General features: G+C 45.8%; 1 pseudogene; it reads right to left on the reverse strand.

Moving 5' to 3' along the window:
• Positions 1-2223: 2223 nt before the first annotated feature.
• On the reverse strand, positions 2224-13407 carry LOC140196921 (uncharacterized; annotated as a pseudogene).
• Positions 13408-21819: the final 8412 nt, after the last annotated feature.

Here is a 21819-nt window from a genome sequence, read left to right on the forward strand (position 1 = left end):
CACATAGAAACGTTTCGAATGTTGAAAGGGTTGGACAGAGTAGATGTGGAAAGGTTGTTTCCCTTGGTGGGTGAGTCCAAGACAAGAGGCCATAGTCTTAGAATTAGAGGGTACCCAGTTAAAATAGAGATGAGGAGAAATTTTTTAAGCCAGAGGGTCGTGGATTTGTGGAATTCGTTGCTACATATGGCTGTGGAGGCCCGATCATTGAGGGTGTTTAAGGAGGAGATTGACAGGTATCTAATTAGTCAGGGTATCAAGGGATATGGGGAAAAAGCCGGAAATTGGAACTAGATGGGTGAATAGTTTAGCTCATGGGGGAGCTGCAGAGCAGACTCGATGGGCCGAATGGCCTGCTTCTGCCCCTTTGTCTTGTGATCTTGTGATATCCAGGTCGTTAATAAAAATCACGAAAAGTAGAGGTCCCAGAACAGATCCTTGTGGGACACCACTAGTCACAATCCTCCAGTCTGAATGTACTCCCTCCACCACGACCCTCTGCCTTCTGCAGGCAAGCCAATTCTGAACCCACCTGGCCAAACTTCCCTCGATCCCATGCTTTCTGACTTTCTGAATAAGCCTACCATGTGTAACCTTGTCAAATGCCTTACTAAAATCCATATAGATCACATCCACTGAACTATCCTCACCTATATGCCTGGTCACCTCCTCAAAGAACTCTATCAGGCTTGTTAGACACGATCTGCCCTTCACAAAGTCATGCTGACTGTCCCTGATCAGACCACGATTCTCTAAATGCCCATAGATCCTATCTCTAAGAATCTTTTCCAACAGCTTTCCCACCACAGAGGTAAGGCTCACTGGTCTATAATTACCCGGACTATCCCTACTACCTTTTTTGAACAAGGGGACAACATTCGCCTCACTCCAATCCTCCGGTACCATTCCCATGGACAATGAGGACATAAAGATCCTAGCCAGAGGCTCAGCAATCTCTTCCCTCGTCTCGTGGAGCAGCCTGGGGAATATTCCGTCAGGCCCCGGGGACTTATCTGTCCTAATGTATTTTAACAACTCCAACACCTCCTCTCCCTGAATATCAACATGCTCCAGAACATCAACCTCACTCATATTGTCCTCATCATCAAGTTCCCCCTCATTGGTGAATACCAAAGAGAAGTATTCATTCAGGACCTCGCTCACTTCCACAGCCTCCAGGCACATCTTCCCACCTTTATCTCTAATCGGTCCTCCCTTCACTCCTGTCATCCTTTTTTTCTTCACATAATTGAAGAATGCCTTGGGGTTTTCCTTTACCCTACTCGCCAAGGCCTTCTCATGCGCCCTTCTTGCTCTTCTCAGCCCCTTCTTAAGCTCCTTTCTTACTTCCCTACATTCCTCAAAAGACCCATCTGATCCTTGCTTCCTAAACCTCATGTATGCTGCCTTCTTCCACCTGACTAGATTTTCCACCTCAATTGTCACCCATGGTTCCTTCACTCTACCATTCTTTATCTTCCTCACCGGGACAAATTTTTCCCTAACATCCTGCAAGAAATCTCTAAACATCGACCACATGTCCATAGTACATTTCCCTGCAAAAACATCATCCCAATTCACACCCGCAAGTTCTAGCCTTATAGCCTCATCATTTGCCCTTCCCCAATTAAAAATTTTCCTGTCCTCTCTGATTCTATCCTTTTCCACGATAATGCTAAAGGCCAGGGAGCGGTGGTCACTGTCCCCCAGATGCTCACCCACTGAGAGATCTGTGACCTGACCTGGTTCACTACCTAGTACTAGATCTAGTATGGCATTTCCCCTGGTTGGCCTGTCCACATACTGTGACAGGAATCCGTCCTGGACATACTTAACAAATTCTGCCCCATCTAAACCCCTGGAACTAATCAGGTGCCAATCAATATTAGGGAAGTTAAAGTCACCCATGATAACAACCCTGTTATTTTTGCACCTTTCCAAAATCTGCCTCCCAATCTGCTCCTCGGTATCTCTGCTGCTACCAGAGGGCCTATAGAATACCCCCAATAGAGTAACTGCTCCCTTCCTGTTCCTGACTTCCACCCATACTGACTCAAAAGAGGATCCTGCTACATTACCCACTCTTTCTGTATCTGTAGTAGTGTCCCTGACCAGTAATGCCACCCCCTCCTCCCCTTTTCCCCCCTCTCAATCCCTTTTAAAGCACTGAAATCCAGGAATATTGAGAATCCATTCCTGCCCTGGTGCCAGCCAAGTCTCTGTCATGGCCACTACATCATAATTCCATGTATGTATCCAAGCTCTCAGTTCATCACCTTTGTTCCTGATGCTTCTTGCATTGAGGTACACACACTTCAGCCCTTCTGCCTTACCACCTTTACACCGTTCATTCTGCTTCTCTTTCCTCAAAGCCTCTCTATATGTTAGATCTAATATCAAAGAAGATACTAAAAGTATTTTTAAGTATTTAAAGGTTAAAAGAGAGTTGAGGGTAGATATAGGATCAATAGAAATCAATCATGGAGATATTGTAATAAGAGACAGAGTTGGCAGAGGAAAGGAATGCGTATTTTGCATCAGTCTTCACAGTGGAAGACAACTGCAGTATATCAGACAATCAAGAGTGTCAGGGAAGTGAAGTATGTGCAGTGAAAATTACGACTCAGAAGGTGCTTAGGAAGCTTACTGCTCTGAGTGCAGATAAATTTCCTGGACTTGATGGAATGCACCCTCAGGTTCTGAAGGAAATAGCTGGAGAGACTGTGGAGGCATTAACAACAATCCTTCAAGAATCTAGATTCTGGCATTGTACTGGATGACTGGAAAATTGCAAATGTTACTCCGCTATTTAAGAAGGGTGGGAGGCAAAAGAAAGGAAACTGTAGACCTGTTAGCCTGACATCAGTGGTTGGGAATTGGCTGAAATTGATTGTCAGGGATGAGATTACGGCATACTGGGAGGCACATGACAAGATAGGCCACAGCCTGCGTGGTTTCCAAACAGAAAAATCCTGCCTGACAAACCTACTGCAATTTTTGAGGAAATTACAAGCAGGGTAGACAAAGGAGATGCAGTGGATGTGGTGTACTTGGATTTTCAGAAGGCCTTTGACAAGGTGCCACACATGAGGCTGCTTGGCAAGATAAGAGCCCATGGAATTACAGGGAAGTTACTAGCATGGGTGGAGCATTGGCTGATTGGCAGAAAACAGAAAGTGGGAATAAAGGGATCCTATTCTGTCTGGCTGCCCGTTTCCAGTGGAGTTCCAGTGGTCGGTGTTGGGACCGCTGCTTTTTACGATGTATGTCAATGATTTCGACTATGGGATTAATAGATTTGTGGCTAAATCTGCTGATGATACAAAGATAGGTGGAGGAGCGGGTAGTGCTGAGGAAACAGAGAGCCTGCAGAGAGACTTAGATAGTTTAGAGGAATGGGCACAGAAGTAGCCAACGAAATACAATGTTGGAAAGTGTATGGTCATGCACTTTGGTGGAAGAAATAAACTGGCAGACTATTATTTAACTTGGGAGAGAATTCAAAATGCAGAGGTACGAAGGAAATTGGGAGTCCTTGTGCACGATACCCTAAAGGTTAACCTCCAGGATGAGTCGGTGGTGAAGAAGGCGAATGCAATGTTGGCATTCACTTCTTGGGGTACAGAATATAAGAGCAGGGATGTGATGTTGAGGCTCTATAAGGCACTCATGAGACCACACTTGGAGTATTGTGTGCAGTTTTGGGCTCCTTATTTTAGAAAGGATGGACTAACATTGGACAGTGCTTAGAGAAGATTCACCGGAATGATTCCTGGAATGAAAGGGTTACCGTACGACAAGCGTCTGGCTGTATTCCCTGTATTTCAGGAGAATGGCGGGGGGTGGGGGGAGATGGTAATCTCATTGAAACATTCTGAATCTTAAAGGCTCTGAACAGATTAGATATGGGAAAGTTATTTCCCATGGTAGGGGAGTCTAGGATAAGAGGGCATGACTTCAGGATTGAAGGACATCCATGTAGAACAGTGATGAGGAGAAATTACTTGAGTCAGAGGGTGGTAAATCTATGGAATTTGTTGCCACAAGCAACTGTGGAGGCCAGGTCATTGGGTGCATTTAAGACAGAGAGAGATGGGTTCTTGATTAGCCAGGATATCAAAGGATATGGGGAGAAGGCAGGGGAGTGGGGATGACTGGAAGAATTGGATGGATCAGCCCATGATCGAATGGCGAAGCAGACTCGAAAGGCCAAATGGCCTACTCCTGCTCCTATATCTTATAGTCTTAATTGAGATGTCTGAGTGAATCCTTTCCCACATTCAGAACAGGTGAGTGGCATCCTCCAGTGTGAATTCGCTAATGAATTTTAAAGTCAGATGACCGAGTGAATTCCTTCCCACAATCTGAGCAGGTGAACAGTTTCTACCTAGTGTGATTCGGTAGTGCCTGACAAGGTTGGATGACTGAGCGAATCCCTTCCCACATTCAGAGCATGTGAATGGCCTCTCCCCAGTGTGAACTCGCTGATGCACCTTCAGTCGAGATGACCAAGTGAATCCCATCCCACATTCAGAGGAGGTGAATGGCCATTCCCCAGAGTGAAATCACTGATGTTCCCTTAGTTAAGCTGAATGGGTGAATCCCTTCCCACATTCAGAGCATGTGAATTGCCTTCCCCAGTGTGAAGTTGCTGATGTACCTGCAGATGAAATGACCCAGCAAATCCCTTACCACATTCAGAGCAGATGAACGGCCTCTCCCCAGTGTGAACTCGCTGATGTTCCTTCAGTTGAGCTGAATGGGTGAATCCCTTCCCACATTCTGAGCAGATGAGTGGCCTCTCCCCAGTGTGAACCAACTGGTGAGTCAGTAGATGAGAATGCCGAGTGAATCCTTTCCCACAGTCTGAGCAGGTGAATGGCCTCTCCGCAGTGTGAACAATCTTATGTTCTTTCAGCTGAGGTGAACAAATGAATCCTTTCCCACATTCAGAGCAGGTGAATGGTCTTTCCCAGTATGAACTCGCTGGTGTCTCTGTAGGTTGGACGATTGAGTGAATCCCTTCCCACAGTCTGAACAGGTGAACGGCTTCTCCCCAGTGTGAACTCGCTGATGTAACTTCAGTTCAGATGACCGAGCAAATAACTTCCCACATTCAGAGCAGGTGAATGGCTTCTCCCCAGTGTGAACTCGCTGATGTATCTGTAGGTCAAAAGAGCAAGTGAATCCCTTTCCACAGCTTGAGCAGGTGAATGGCCTCTCCCCAGTGTGAAGTCGCTGGTGTCTCTGTAGGTGGGACGACTGAGTGAATCCCTTCCCACAGTCTGAGCAGGTGAATGGTCTCTCCCCAGTGTGAACTAACTGATGTTGTAGCAGGTGATTTGACTGAATGAATCCTTTCCCACAGTCTGAGCAGGTGAATGGCCTCTCCCCAGTGTGAACTCGCTGGTGACTCTGTAGGTTGGAATATTGAGTGAATCCCTTCCCACAGTCTGAGCAGGCGAACGGCCTCTCCCCAGTGTGAACTCGCTGATGTAACTTCAGTTCAGATGACCGAGAAAATCCCTTCCCACATTCAGAGCAGGTAAATGGCTTCTCCCCAGTGTGGACTCGCTGATGTATCTTCAGTCGAGATGACCGAGAAAATCCCTTCCCACATTCAGAGCAAGTGAATGGCTTCTCCCCAGTGTGAACTCGCTGGTGTGTCAGTAGGTCAGATAACTGAATGAATCCTTTCCCACAGTCTGAGCAGGTGAATGGCCTCTCCCCAGTGTGAACTCGCTGGTGTCTATGTAATGTGGACGATTGAGCAAATCCCTTTCCACATTCAGAGCATGTGAATGGCTTCTCCCCAGTGTGAACTCGTTGGTGTGTCAGTAGATCGGATGACTGAATGAATCCTTTCCCACAGTCTGAGCAGGTGAACGGCATCTTCTCAGTGTGAACTCGCTGGTGTTCATTCAGTTCAGATGATTGAGTGAACCCCTTCTCACATTCAGAGCAGGTGAATGGCTTCTCCCCGTGTGAACTCGCTGGTGTCACTGTGGCGTGGTTGAGTGTGTGAATACCTTTCCACCGTCCGAGCAGGTCAATGTCCCCTCACTGGTGAATTTTCTGATGTATCTTTATCATCAATTACAGAATGGCTTCCTGCTTGCAGAACAGGTGGAGCATCTCACTATGCTGTGTACTTGCTGATGTATCTTCAGAATGGATGACTGAGTGGTTCCCCTCCCTCACACTGAGCGGGTGAATGGCCTCTCCCCATGGTGAACTCACTGGTGTGTCTGTGGGTAGCCTGTGAGTGAATCCCTTCCCACACTGAGAGAAGGAGAATGATATCTCACTGCAATCAATTCTCTGGCAATTCAGAAAGTCAGACGTTTGAATTCCTTGTACAATCAATGCAGTTGAAGAACTGATCTCGAGTGAACAAATGCTGGTGTGTTCTCAGCTCCCGGTTCCAGTGAGTTTCACAGAGTGAAAACAGAAAACTTCATTTCAGAGACAGAATAAATTACCATCTGGGATGAGATACTTCTTCATCTCCAAGGGTCGACAGCAGATGTGTTGGTGTTGCAAAGAAAATATCTGGTCACTCCTTAAATATCCAGACAGAGTCAGCAAAACCGATGTGTTATGGTTGTGATTCCCGTACACAAGTGTTCTGCCATTTCAAACCTGTAAAAATATTTGGAAAAGACATCAATGGGTGAAGGACAATATTTCAGGAGAGACTTTAGTCTGTGGTGAGAACATAAGAAATAGGAGGAGTCGGCCATCTGGCCCTTTGAGCCTGCTCCACCATTGAATAAGATCATGGCCAATCTGACCATGGACTCATCTCCACCGACCTGCCTTTTCCCCACAACCATTAATTCCCCTACTATGTCAAAACCTATCCAACCTTGTCTTAAATATTTTTACTGAGGTAGCTTCCACTCCTTCATTCATCTCAATCTCAATTTCCCCCGAACCTTGAGGCAATGTCCTCTAGTTCTAGTCTCATCTACCAGTGGAAACAACTTTTCCTGCCTCTATCTTACTATTCCTTTCATAATTTTACACATTTCTATATGATCTCTGAATATGAGCTCTGGCATCACAATTTTACCAAATTCAGCTCAAGTTGGGGGTACTCAACTTGAGATATACCCCAGGCTACTGTGGGAAGTGAGGGAGGAAATTGCTGAGCCTCTGGCGATGATCTTTGCACATCAACAGGGAGAGGAAACGTACCAGAGGATTAGAAGACATTGTTCCCTTCTCAAGAAAGGGAGTAGAGATAATCCAGGAAATTACAGACCAGTGGTTCTTACTTCAGTGGAGGGCAAGTTGTTGGAGAAGATCCTAAGATGCAGTATTTATGAGCATTTGAAGAAGCATAATCTGATGTGGGATAGTCAGCATGACTCTGTCTAGGGCAGATCATGCCTTATAAACCTGATTGAATTCTTTGAGGATTTAACAAAACTGTGACAGGGTCCTGAATTACCCCTATGAACCGTGCTTTTGAAAAAAGAGAGAGAGAGATATGAAGACTGCTTTAGAAACCATAGAAAAACTACAGCACAGAAACAGGCCTTTTGGCCCTTCTTGACTGTGCCAAGCCATTTTCTGCCTAGTCCCACTGACCTGCACACAGACCATATCCCTCCATACACCCCCCATCCATGTATCTGTCCAATTTATTCTTAAATGTTAAAAAAGAACCCGCATTTACCACCTCGTCCGGCAGCTCATTCCACACTCCCACCACTCTCTGTGTGAAGAAGCCCCCCCTAATGTTCCCTTTAAACTTTTCCCCCCTCACCCTTAACCCATGTCCTCTGTTTTTTTTCTCCCCTTGCCTCAGTGGAAAAAGCCCGCTTGCATTCACTCTATCAATACCCATCATAATTTTATATACCTCTATCAAATCTCCCCTCATTCTGCTACGCTCCAGGGAAAAAAGTCCTAACCTATTCAACCTTTCTCTGTAACTGAGTTTCTCAAGTCCCGGCAACATCCTTGTAAACCTTCTCTGCACTCTTTCAACCTTATTAATATCCTTCCTGTAATTTAGTGACCAAAACTGAACACAATACTCCAGATTCGGCCTCACCAATGCATTATACAACTTCATCATAATATTCCAACTCTTATACTCAATACTTTGATTAATAAAGGCCAATGTACCAATAGCTGTCTTTACCACCCTATCTACCTGTGACGCCACTTTTAGGAAATTTTGTATCTGTATTCCCAGATCCCTCTGTTCCACTGCACTCCTCAGTGCCTTACCATTAACCCCGTATTTTCTACCTTGGTTTGTCCTTCCAAAGTGCAATACCTCACACTTGTCTGTATTAAACTCCATTTGCCATTTTTCAGCTCATTTTTCCAGCTGGTCCAAGTCCCTCTGTAAGCTTGAAAACCTTCCTCACTGTCCACTACACCTAATTTGCTGATCCAATTTAGAAACATAGAAAATAGGTGCAGGAGTAGGCCATTCGGCCCTTCAAGCCTGCACCGCCATTCAGTATGATCATGGCTGATCATCCAACTCAGAACCCTGTACCAGCCTTCCCTCCATACCCCCTGATCCCTTTAGCCACAAGGGCCATATCTAACTCCCTCTTAAATATAGCCAATGAACTGGCCTCAACTGTTTCCTGTGGCAGAGAATTCCAGATTCACCACTCTCTGTGTGAAAAAGTTTTTCCTAATCTCGGTCCTAAAAGGCTTCCCCTTTATCCTCAAACTGTGACCACATTATCATCCAGATCATTGATATAGATGACAAATAACAATGGACCCAGCACTGATCCCTGTGACACACCACTAGTCACAGGCCTCCACTCGGAGAAGCAATTCTCTACTACCACTCTTTGGCTTCTTCCATTGAGCCAATGTCTAATCCAATTTTCCACCTCTCCATGTATACATAGCGACGGACCTTGTCAAAGGCCTTACTGAAGTCCATGTAGACAATATCCACTGCCTTCCCTTCATCCACTTTCCTGGTCACCTCCTCAAAGATCTCCAATAGATTGGTCAAACATGACCTACCACGCACAAAGCCATGTTGACTCTCCCTAATAAGTCCCAGTCTATCCAAATGCTTGTAGATTCTGTCTCTTAGTACTCCCTCCAATAACTTACCTACTAGCAACGTCAACCTTACCGGCCTATAATTTCCCGGATTACTTTTCGATCCTTTTTTAAACAACGGAACAACATGAGCCATTCTCCAATCCTCCAGCACCTCACCCGTAGACATCAACATTTTAAATATATCTGCCAGGGCCCCTGCAATTTCAACACTAGTCTCCTTCAAGGTCCGAGGGAATACCCTGTCAGGTCCTGGGGATTTATCCACTTTAATTTTCCTCAAGACAGCAAGGACCTCCTCCTTTTCAATCTGTACAGTTTCCATGATCTCACTACTTGTTTCCCTTAATTCCATGGACTTCATGCCAGTTTCCCTAGCAAATACAGATGCAAAAATCCCATTTAAGATCTCCCTCATTTCTTTTGGTTCCGCACATAGCTGACCACTCTGATCTTCAACAGCACCTTATTTACTCCGTTTCCTATACATGTCATACAACTCTCTATTCTTCTTTATCAGAGTTGCAATATCCCTTGAAAACCAAGGATCCTTATTCCTATTCACTTTGCTTTTAATCCTGACAGGAACGTACAAGCTCTGCACTCTCAAAATTTCTCCTTTGAAGGCTTCCCACTTACCGATCACATCCTTGCCAGAGAACAACCTGTCCCAATCCACGCTTTTTAGATCCTTTCTCATTTCTTCAAATTTGGCCTTCTTCCAGTTCAGAACCTCAACCCTAGGACCAGATCTATGCTTGTCCATTAACAAGTTGAAACTAATAGTGTTATGATCACTGGAACCAAAGTGCTCCCCTACACACACTTCCGTCACTTGTCCTAACTCGTTTCCTAACAGGAGATCCAATATTGCGTCCCCTCTAATTGGTACCTCTATATGTTGATTTAGAAAATTTTCCTGAACATATTTTACAAACTCTAAACATCTAGACCCCTAACAGTATGGGAGTCCCAATCAATATGTGGGAAATTAAAATCCCCTACCACCACAACCTTATGTTTCCTGCAGTTGCCTGCTATCTCTCTGCAGATTTGCTCCTCCAATTCTCGCTGACTATTGGGTGGTCTATAATACAACCCCACTAATGTAGCCATACCTTTCCTGTTTCTCAGCTCCACCCATAAGGACTCAGTAGACAAGCCCTCTAATCTGTCCTGCCTGAGCACTGCTGTAACATTTTCCCTGACAAGCAATGCTACACCCCCACCTTTCATTCCTCTGCCTCGATCACATTTGAAACATCGGAACCCTGGAATATTAAGCTGCCAGTCCTGCCCCTCCTGTAGCCAAGTTTCACTAATTGCTATAACGTAATAATTCCATGTGTCAATCCACACTCTCAACTCGTCTGCTTTCCCCGCAATACTGTTAGCATTGAAATATATACACCTCAGAAGATTTTTACCACCACTCACAACCTTTCTATTTGCGGCTTTGCTTGAATTTTTAACATCATTTACTTTCACCCCAGCCACACTTTCAGCTCTGGCACTCTGGTTCCCATCCCTCTGCAAATCTAGTTTAAAGCCTCCCCAATAGCACTAACAAACCTCCCTGAAAGGATATTGGTCCCCCTGTGGTTCAAGTGCTTTGAGAAGGTGTTATGATTTTTCGGCAGCACGTTTACATTTCGACAAGGACGTGGCCTGCTTGTACATTCTTACACAGGGAGAGAAGGGAGGAGCTGATTTGAGAGACAGTTGGTACTCAGTACAGGGAGATAAATAGAAGGGTCAGATGATAGACCGGAGACACATGGTTTTTGGACACAGAATGAGCTTTGTTGTGGCCACAGAAAAAGTGGGTTTTGGAGGATTGATCAGGCGGATCAATCAGTGGCTCTCGCAGTGTGGAGAAGGTGTGACCGGTGGGGAGTTATTTGTGTGTCCAATCCTCGTCTGGGTTGATAGCTCCACCACAGAAGAACGGTCCCCTTTGCTGTGGTCACAGTTGGTGACTTTTAAAGGATTTTGGAGGACAACGGGAAGATCGACGGCGTCAACTCGCCTGAAGATGCAAATTTCTCCCTCCCTCTCTCTCCATCACTACTCAACTCAATACCACGAACTGAACTGAACTTTACTCATCATCGTAAGACTATCTATTTACCCCTACATTTGAAGAAGCTTGGTTTTCATATATATTCCACACTTACTTATATATAATCATTGCTAACCTGTTTGATGTATGTACATTTATATTACTGTATTGCGTAGTTACTAATAAATATCATTAGTTAATAGCAATACTGGATTCCAAAGTGTTTTCCATTTCTGCTGGTTCTTTAACCCGTCACGGGGAACGTGACAAAATACACTGATGAAGGTAGAGTATTGGATGTAGTGTACATGGCTTTCAATAAGACTTTTGATAAGATTCCTCATGTGAGGCTCATTCAGAAAGTAATGAGGCAAGTATCCAAGTAGACCTTGCTTTATGGATCCAGAATTGGCTTGCCCACAGAAGCCAAAAGGTGGTTGTAGATGGTTTGTAAACTGCCTGGAGGACGGTGACCACTGGTGTTCTGCAGGGATGTGTTCTGAGACGCCTTCTCTCTGTGATTTTTATAAATGATCTTGATGAGGAAGTAGAAGGGTGGGTTAGTAAGTTTGCAGATGACACAAAAATTGAGGGTGTTGTGAATAGTCTGGACAGTTGTTCAGAAGCTACAGCAGGCCATCGATAGGATGCAGAACTGGCAGATGGGGATAAGTGTGCTGTGGTTTATTTCGGTACATCAAATATGAAGACAGAATGCAATATTATGTTAGGGCTCTTGGCAGTGTGCAGGATGAGGGAGATCTTGGGGTCCATGTCAATTTTACACTCAAAGCTGCAGCGCTGATCGACACTGTTGTGAATAAAGCCTTCATCAACCATGGAACTGAGTTCAAGAGTGGTGAGGTAATGTTACAGCTATATAAAACCTTCTTTATACCCCACTTTAAGAATATTACAGGAAAGATGTGGATACTATAGAAAGAGTGCAGAGGAGATTTACAAGGATATTGCATGGATTGGAGAACCTGCCTTACGAAAATAGGTTGAGGGAACTTTGGAGCGACGGAAGATGAGAGGTGACCTGATAGATGTGTATAAGATGATGAAAGGCATTGATCGTGTGGATAGTCAGAGGCTTTTTCCGAGGGCTGAACTGGCAAACACGAGGGGCATAGTTTTAAGGGGCTTGGAAGTAGGGTCAAAGGGGATGTCAGACGTAGGTTTTTCACACAGAGAGTAGTAGGTGCATGGAATGCACTGCCAGCAATGATGGTAGAGGCAGATACCATAGAGATTTTGAGAGACTGTTAGATATGTACATGCAGCTTAGAAACAGAGTGCAATGCAGTTGGGAAATCCGAGGGAGTTTCTAGAATAGGTTACATGGATGGCACAACCTGGGTCGAAGGGCCTGTAATATGTTGTAGATTTCTGTTTCTATATGCACTCATCTTCTAACAAGGCACGGATCAGACATTCTGACTGACCATCAAATTCGCTGAATGTTTTCCTGTCTGTATGAGAATGAGCTATTTCTGACTTCAATCAACCTATGACTTGGCTCAATTTGTCTCTGTCCTTTGGTATTATTTCAAGTTCTGCTCATGTTCCGCAACACTACAAAGAGCAGTTGTTACTAAATGTACGATCCTGGTGATTTACCAATTACTTGGATCGTCTCCCACCAGCTGACTGACAGTGATGAACCCATCGATGGCAATGCCAAAGAATATAAAGTGGAGGGCAGTGGTTATTCTCATTGGAGTGCGGCACTTTTGTGATGTGAAAACCACAAGTCGCTTCTCATCGAGGCAAAGGTGTTTCATATCATTATTTACCCAGAGAGAACTGAATCTGACGGAAGGTTTTATTTCCATACAGCACTGGGAACTATATTTTTGTTTCGAGTTCATAATCCTCGGATTTACATAGCTGGAGCTCGGCAGCGTTTGGGAGATACATCCACTCGCACTTCGACTGTGTGGGACAACGCCGGTACTATCGCCCATGGCTGCCTCTTTACCCAGAAGCCCTCGCGAAGAGAAACCTCCCTGATCAGCATCGAATGATCCAGGAATGCGCATGTGCTGCTAAACTGGGGGCACCACCCACGAGTCGAAAGCTGCCTGAAGCCCGGGTACGGATCGTGGGGCTGAGAGAGAGGGAAAAGACCAGGACTGTCGTGGGGTGCAGCACCAGTGTGACTGGAAATCACAGTAATTGTCCTTCGGTCGCGTTTCAGACGCCGGTGATTATAAGAGGCCCCACGGAACCCACTCTTACCTGCGTCCGAGCGTTGCCGGCCTCGCCTCTACTCCGCGCATGCGCGTTATTCGGGATTGGTGGCGAGGACTACGCATGCGCGTTGGTTTAAACGGGAGAAAATCTGCAGATGCGGAAATCCAAAGCAACGCACAGAAAATGCTGGAGGAACTCATGGGGGGGGGGGGCGGACAGCAACTATGGAGAGGAGTGAACAGGCGGCGTTTCAGACTGAGACCCTTCTTCAGGACTGGAAAGAAAGGGAGGGAGTCAGAATGTGGGGGGAGATGAGGTGATCGGTGAAAACGGGAGAGGAGGAGGAGTAAAGTCAAGAGCAGTGAAGTTGCTGGAGAATAATAATAATAATAATAAATATTGATCCTGACTGGGTAATTCTGTCGTTACAGCAGCAATATTTAAAATCACACATAGCAGTGTGCAGACTTTACTAAAAATAGAGATAATAATATACCCAATAATACTGCACCAATGTATGAAACAGTATTGCAGAGACTATTGAACTCTGATATGTCGCAGAAAGATGTATTGAATTGACTTTATTTCTTACATCCTTCACATACATGTGGAGTAAAAATGTTTACGTTACGCCACCGCCTCCGTCTAAGTGTGCAATGTGCAATCATAGTAATTTATAATAATTTATAGTAAACAGAACAGTAAATGTAACATAGAAATACACTCAAATCAGCGTGAGTTAAGCAGTCTGATTCCTGGTGGAAGAGGCTGTGGGTGGCAGATTAGCAGACGAACTGTTGGATATGTTTATTGCATTTGATAGGAAAGCTCTTCTGTAACGATCCTTGTGACAGAGGTGCTGAGTCCCCGCTGCCTATGCGGTAGGTCATGGAGAGGATGTGCCCTATTGTCCGTAACGAAATACCATTTGTTTAGTGACCTCCTCTCCACCACTAACTCGAAAGATCCCGGTTTTGGCCAAGGACAGTTCCAACCTTTTTGATGAGTTTATTTTGTCTTTTTGCATCACATCTCCGATGCTGCTTCCCCAGCATAAAGCCGCAAAGACTCGCTGCAACAGACTGGTAAAAGATCTCCAACATCCTGCCTCACACATTCAAGGATCTCCGCTTCCTTAGAAAATGGAGTCCGCTCAACCCCTCTTGCAAACAGTCTTACTCTTGGTTTTCCAGTTCATGTCTATTGCTGAGGTGAACTCCCAAGTATTTGTACTCCTCCACTACCGCAACGTCTTCTCCCAGAATGTATACAGGACTCGTCACCCTCCTCTTCCTCCAAAATCACCATTTCCCTGGTTTTGTACATATTCAGGAGCAGGTGATTCCTCCCGCACTATTTCACAATCCTGTCCACCAGTCCTCTGTGCTCCGACTCCCGCCCGTCTCTGATGCACCCAACTACCGCAGAGTTATCAGAGAACTTCTACAAGTGACAAGACTCAGAGTCACATTGAAAGTCTGAGGTGTTCAGTGTGAACAGAAACGGAGACAGGACAGTCCCTTGTGGGGCTCCAGTGTCACCCACTTCCACCTCAGGCAGAGAACCACCCAGCGGTACAAACTGGTGTCCATCAGTCAGGAAGGCAGTGATCCAGGAGATAGTGAATTTGTCTACGCCAATCCTTTGCAGCTTCTTGCGCAGGTGACATGGCTGGACTGAACTGAAGGCACTGGAGAAATTTCTAAAAATGTGATTCTCAGAAGGCCACCATCATCATCCAGGTCGGAGTGAGCTCGCTGCAATAGGTAGATGACGGTGAAACACCCAGGTTCCGTTCGGCTACCTACGTCCAGGAAAGACCATCTCTGGCCCCGCCGAACGTGTGAGCTCCCCCGAAACTCCCTGTTTGGGTGGATGCTGCGTGATTTGTTTCCCTGATACAAATCAATACCACGAAATAACAGACTGGACACCAAACACAATTGAACGATTGAGCTTTATAATTCCAAATTTGACTAAAGGGTTAGTAAAGAAAACGCAAAAGAAAGGGGGAGGGTCCACTTTAATGAAACAGTCTATTGTGCACAAGTTGGAGATCACGGTCGGTTTCCCCTTCGCTGCTCCTCCTTCGATCACCCCGGCCTTGGTCGGATCAGTATCTCATCCAGAGACGGGGCCAGTATAATCTATCCTTCAGTCGCTCCACATCGCCATAGAATCCTCTTACTAGGTGTCGGCTCCAGGGCGGGCTCTGGGTCATCCTGCTCCTCTTGTCCCAGAGGCAGAAGGTGGTTCCGATGGTGAATCTTGACAGGCCCGTTCCCATCCTCTGGTTTCACCCTGAAAACTGCTACGTTTAGCATCTGACTCTCCACTACACAGGGCGAAGCGACTCAGCGTTCAGCCAGGTAGCCCCAAATCCCTTCTGAGGACTCTGTCTCCCGGCATGAGTTGGGAGATCCTAACGTTTTGATCATAGCTCCTCTTATTTCCTTGATTCTGCTAGTTCATAAGACTTTTATCAACCCCCTTCTCATATCAGACACATTCTTCAGATAAGTCTTCGATGGTCGGTCTTTCTCCTCAGTCCCAAAATAAAGGTCGATGGGCGACATTGCCTTGCGCCCAAACAAGAGATAATATGGCGAGTACCCGGTAGCTTCTTGTCATGTAGAGTTGTAGCAGTGGAACAAATGTCCAATATGTTGACTCCAATTGCTCTTCTTACTGATTTCCAAGTTTCCGAGCAAGTCTAATACGGTCCGATGAAACATCTCGGGCTGGGGATCACCGTGGACACCCTCTGATCGTTGGTAGGGAAAGCCTGTGCATATCTGGTGTAGTGATCTTTGATGGCTAAGACATTCGTCCTGTTGCTGGCATTGCGTTCTGTTGACAGTAAATCCCTACACAGCAGATCAAGGGGCCTTGCAATTTCTCTTACATTAAATGTACCTTTGAAACATTTGAATTAAAACTGGTAGCCGTTTGGAGATCCTGCTTTTTCTGGCGGGCGGAGCGGCGGTGCTTGGCGAAGCGGTGTCCCAGTCTACGTCAGGTCTCACCAATATACAGGAAGTCACAGCAGATATGATAGAAAACCCCAACCGACTCACAGCTGAAGTGTCGCCTCGCCTGGAAGGACTGTTTGGAGACCTGAATGGTAGTGACAGAAGAGGTGAAGCGGCAGGTGTAGCACTTGTTCCACTTGCAAGGATAAGTGCCAGAATGGAGATCAGTCGGGAGGGGAGAATGGACAAGGGAGTCACGTAGGGAGCGATCTCTGTGGAAAGCAAAACGTGTTGAGGGGGAGGGAAAGATGTGCTTGCTGCTGGGATCCTGCCGGAGGTGGCAAATGTTACAGAGAATTATGTGCTGGACACAGGCGATTGTGGGGTGGTCGGTGAGGACAAGAGGAATCCTCTCTCTGTATCCCTGGTGGCGTAGTAGGAGGATGGGGTGAGGGCAGATGTGTGCAAAATGGGAGAGATGCGGTTGAGCGCAGCGTTGCTGGTGGAGGAAAGGAAGCCCCTCTCTTTGAGGAATGAGGACATCGCCTTCATTCTGTAATGACAGGCAACGTCCTGAGAGCAGTTGCGGCAGAGACGGAGGAATAGTCATAGTCATAGTCATACTTTATTGATCCGGGGGAAAATTGGTTTTCGTTACAGTTGCACCATAAATAATAAATAGTAATAGAACCATAAATAGTTAAATAGTAATATGTAAATTATGCCAGTAAATTATGAAGTAAGTCCAGGACCGGCCTATCGGCTCAGGGTGTCTGACCCTCCAAGGGAGGAGTTGTAAAGTTTGATGGCCACAGGCAGGAATGACTTCCTATGACGCTCTGTGTTGCATCTCGGTGGAATGAGTCTCTGGCTGAATGTACTCCTGTGCCCACCCAGTACATTATGTAGTGGATGGGAGACATTGACCAAGATGGCATGCAACTTAGACAGCATCCTCTTTTCAGACACCACCGTGAGAGAGTTCAGTTCCATCCCCACAACATCACTGGCCTTACGAATGAGTTTGTTGATTCTGTTGGTGTCTGCTACCCTCAGCCTGCTGCCCCAGCACACAACAGCAAACATGATCGCACTGGCCACCAGTGAAGGGGTGGCATTTTTATAAGTAACAACTTGTAAAAGAGGTAGAGTCCATTTCAGTAGGTTTGTAATAGACATCAATGGATAAACTGTCACCAGAGCTAGAGACAGTGAGATCGAAAAGGGGAAGGGAATAATGGACGAGATGAATTTAAGGACAGGGTGAAATTTACAGGCAAAATTGATGAAGCCGACTTGCTTAACTTTGGTCCAGGAGGTAACATGTGCAGTCAGAATCAGGTTTATTATCACTGGCATGTGAATTGAAATTTGTTAAGTTAGCAGCAGCGGTTCAATGCAATACACAATCTAGTAGAGTAATAATAATAGCAAGAATAATAAATAAATGGTAAATCAATTACATATATTGAATTGATTAAAAAAAAACACGTGCAAAAACAGAAATAATGTATCTTAAAAAAAAGTGAGGTAGTGTCCAAAGATTCAATATCCATTTAGGAATCAGATGGCAGAGGGGAAGAAGCTGTTCCTGAATCGCTGAGTATGTGCCTTCAGGCTCTTGTATGTTCTACCTGATGGTAACAGTGAGAAAAGGCCATACCCTGGGTGCTGGAGGTCTTTAATAATGGATGCCGCCTTTCTGAGACACCGCTCCCTGAAGATGTCCTGGGTACTTTGTAGGCTAGTACACAAGATGGAGCTGAAAATATTTACAACTTTCTGCAGCTTCTTTCGGTCCTGTCCATTGACCTCCACTAACACCCCCCCCGCCCCCAAACCAGACAGTGATGCAGTCTGTCAGAATGCCCTCCAAAGTCCAAATGTAGAAGTTTTTGAGTGTATTTGTTGATGTACCAAATCTCTTCAAACTCCTAATGAAGTAGAGCCGCTGTCTTGCATCGATATTTTGGGACCAGGTTAGATCCTCAGAGATCTTGACACCCAGGAACTTGAAACTGTTCACTCTCGCCACTTCTGATCCCTCTATGAGGATTGGTATGTGTTCCTTCATCTTATCCTTCCTGAAGTCCACGATTAGCTCTTTCGTCTCACTGACATTGAGTGCCAGGTTGTTGCTGCGACACCACTCTGCTGGTTGACTTATCTCCCTCCTGTATGCCCACCCGAGATTCTACTAACATTGGTTGTATCGTCAGCAAAATGACAGGTGATATTTGAGCTATGCCTAGCAACACAGTCATGTGTATACAGAGCGTAGAGCAGTGGGCTAAGCACACACCCCTGAGGTGTGCCAGTGTTGATCGACAACGAGGAGGAAATGTTATCACCAGTCCACACAGATTGTGCTCTTCTGGTTAGGAAGTCGAGGATCTAATTGCAGAGGGAGGTACAAGGGCCCAGGTTCTGCAACTTCTCAATCAGATTGTGGGGGTGATGGTATGAAATGCTGAGCTATAGTCGATGAACAGCATCCTGACGTAGGTCGTCAATGCAGCATAGGAAAAATGAAGGAGTGACACCGGTGCAGGATTGGAACACAGCCTGAAGCAGGTAGGCTCAGCTGGGACCACAGCGAGTGCCCATGGCCACCACTTTTGTTTGAAGGAAATGGAGGAGCCAAATGAAAAATTATTGAGTGTGGACAAGAGTGTGGTCGGTCTGGTGTCCAGAAAGAAACGGGGAGGTTTTAGGCCTTCCTGTGGGGGGGAGGTGGAGATGTATAGGGACTGGACACACATGGGGAAAATAAGATGCTCAGTGCCGAGGAACTTAAAATCATTGAAAAGATTGCATCTTATTTATTTTCCTCCACGTGAACTCGCTGGTGGATTTGTCGGTTGGACGAACGAGTGAATTTTTTCGCACCGAAGAGCAGATGAATGGTCTCTCCACAGTGTGAACTCGCTGGTGGATTTGTAGGTTGGACGATCGAGTGAATGTCTTCGCACCGTCTGAGCAGATGAATGGCCTCTCCGCAGTGTGAACTCGCTGGTGTTCCTTCAGAATAGCTGACTGAGTAAACACATTCCCACAGTCTGAGCAGGTGAACAGCATCTCCCCAGTTTGAATTGACTGGTATGCCTCTAGGTCAAATGATCCAGTGAATCCCTTCCCACAATCAGAGCAGTTGAACGATATTTCCCCCGTGTGAACTCGCTGATGTACCAGTAGGTCAGATGATTGAGTGAATCCCTTTACACTTACAGAACAAGTGAACAGTCTCTCTCTAGCGCGCGCTGACTGATGTCCCTTCAGATTAGATGACCGAGTATAACCCTTCTCACAGTCTGATAAAGCACACGGCCTCTCCCCAGTATGAACCGGTGTGCTACTCCGTCAGATGACTGAGTGAATCCCTTCCCAAAGTTTGAGTAGGTGAATGGAATCTCCCCAGTGTGAACTCTGTGGTCTGCCTGCAGTTGGGCTGAGTGCATGAATCACTTCCCACAGTTTTCTGTCAACTCGTCAAGTCAGATTTCAGATGTAATGAATTCCTGGTACAATCAATGCAGTTGAAGAACAAATGAACAAATGCTGGTGTGTTCTCAGCTCCCTGGCTCCAGTGAATCTCACTGATTTACATTGAAAAAATTTCAGACACAAAGCACGTTTTCATCTGGGATGAAATACTTCTTCATCTCCAAGGATCAACAACTGATATATTGGTGTTTCAATAGAAGTATTTGGTCACTCCTTAAATATCCGGACAGAGATGTGTTGTGTTTGAGAATTCCCGGACACAAATTATTTTTGCTGTTTCTTTCCTTACTATCTCTTTTTCCCATTCGCCCGGACGAAGGGTCTCGACCCGAAACGTCAACTGTACTTCTTCCTATAGATGCTGCCTGGCCTGCTGCATTCCGCCAGCATTTTGTGAATGTTGAAAGGGCCAGATAGGGTGGATGAGGAGAGGATATTTCATATGGTGGGGCTATCAAGATCTAGAGGGCACTTCCACAAAGATGAAGGGCCACTTTTTCAAACAGAGGTAAGGTGGATTTTTATTATTAGCCAGATTGTACTAGATCTGTGGAATGCTCTGCCACAGACTGCGGTAGAGGCCAATTGTGTGGGTATAATTAAGGCAGAAGTTGATCGTATCCTGATCAGTCAGGGCATCGAAGGATATGGTGAGAAGGCAGTTATAAGGGGTTGAGTGCTATCCGGGATCAGCCACAATGGAAAGGCGGCAAACTCAATGGGCTGAATGGCCTACTTCTGCTCCTATGATTTGTGGTCCTCGCAATCATGGTGAATCTCCTCTGCCATCTTCCAGCACAAAACATCCTTTGTATAGAATACGAAGCAAACCTTTTCAAGAAGCTTTCAAGGCAGCATCTATTGAGGGGAATAGAGTCAATGTTTGGGACAGAACCCCTCTCTTACAGCACTGACACAGGCCCTTTGGCCCAACATTTCCCTGCTGTCCTGGTGTCCATTTAAACTAATCCATCTGCCTGCCTTTGACATCGAACATAGAAATCTACAGCACATTACAGGCCCCTCGACCCACAATGTTGTGTTGACCAGTAACCTACCCCAGAATCTGGCTAGGATTTCCCTAGCGCATAGTCCTCGATGTTTCTAAGCTCCATGTACCTATCAAAGAGTCTCTTAAAATATCCTATTGTATCTACCGCCACCACTGCCGCCAGCAGTGCATTCCATGCACCCACAACTCTCTGTGTGAAAAACATACCCCTGACATCCCCTTCCATACCTATTTCCAAGCACCTTCAAACTGTGCCCCTTCTTGTTCATTTCAATCCTGGGAAAATGCCTCTGACTATCCACATGGTCAAAGCCTGTGATCATCTTATACACCTCTATCAGGTCACCCCTCATCCTCCGTTGCTCCAAGGAGAAAAAGACGAGTTCACTCAACCTATTCTCATAAGGCATGCTCTCCAATCCAGGCAAGATCCTTGTTAATCTCCTCTGCACTCTCTCTATAGTATCCACATCCTTCCTGTAGTGATGTGACCAGAATTGAACACAGTACTCCAAGTGGGGTCTAACTAATGTCTTATATAGCTTCAACATTGCCTCTCGGCTCTTGAGCTCAGTCTCACGGTTGATGAAGACCATCACAACAGATGTCTTCTTGACAACACTGCCAACCTGTGCAGCAGATTTGAGTGCCGAATGGACACGGAACCCCAAGATCTCTCTGACCCTCCACACTGCCCAAGAATCTTACCATTAATGTTACATTCTGTGTTCAGATTTGACCTGCCAAAATGAACCACGTCACAAGTATCTGTGCTGAACTCCATCTGCCACTTCCCTTCCCAGTTCTGCATCCGATCTATTTCCCGCAGTAATCCCTGACAACTCTCCAGACTCTCCACAATACCCCCGACTTCTGTGTCATCTGCGGGGCCTTCTGGGAGTTGTAGTCATGTGGCTTGCTACTTGCAAAAATATTTTTCCTCAGCAACCACAAACATCGCTGGAACCGACTCACCGAGGCTTCGAAGGAGAACCACACCCGTCCTTATGGACACC

The sequence above is a fragment of the Mobula birostris genome, chromosome 4, assembly GCF_030028105.1.
Source record: "Mobula birostris isolate sMobBir1 chromosome 4, sMobBir1.hap1, whole genome shotgun sequence".
NCBI lineage: Eukaryota > Metazoa > Chordata > Chondrichthyes > Myliobatiformes > Myliobatidae > Mobula > Mobula birostris.